General features: G+C 44.9%; 1 protein-coding gene across 1 annotated transcript in view; it reads left to right on the top strand.

Annotated features, from left to right (window-relative positions):
- The window catches only part of Maob (monoamine oxidase B), an 81,353-nt gene that overhangs the window by 71,822 nt on the left and 9,306 nt on the right, over positions 1-225 (top strand). The gene's annotated exons all lie outside the window — the stretch shown is intronic.

The following is a 225-nucleotide window of genomic DNA, read 5'->3' as shown; positions in this document are numbered from 1 at the left end:
CCTTGCACTTGCAAGGCAGGTGGTGGCACCACTGAGCTAAATCCCCAGCCCCTGGTTTTGAACTTTTGATCCTCCTGCCTCAGCCTTCTAGAATTACAAGAGTGTGACACCATACCTGGGTCAGTGTCTTTTTTAAAAAAATAAGGGAATAAAGTGTCTCTCATGTCTTCTTTCTCTTCCTTCTTTCATTTTCATTTTTGTCTGTTGTTTTTCTCCCCCCCCCCC

This window comes from Fukomys damarensis, unplaced genomic scaffold, assembly GCF_012274545.1.
Source record: "Fukomys damarensis isolate Sample0158 unplaced genomic scaffold, DMR_v1.0_HiC HiC_scaffold_39, whole genome shotgun sequence".
NCBI classification, from domain to species: domain Eukaryota; kingdom Metazoa; phylum Chordata; class Mammalia; order Rodentia; family Bathyergidae; genus Fukomys; species Fukomys damarensis.
This window is presented reverse-complemented; position numbering and strand designations above follow the sequence as displayed.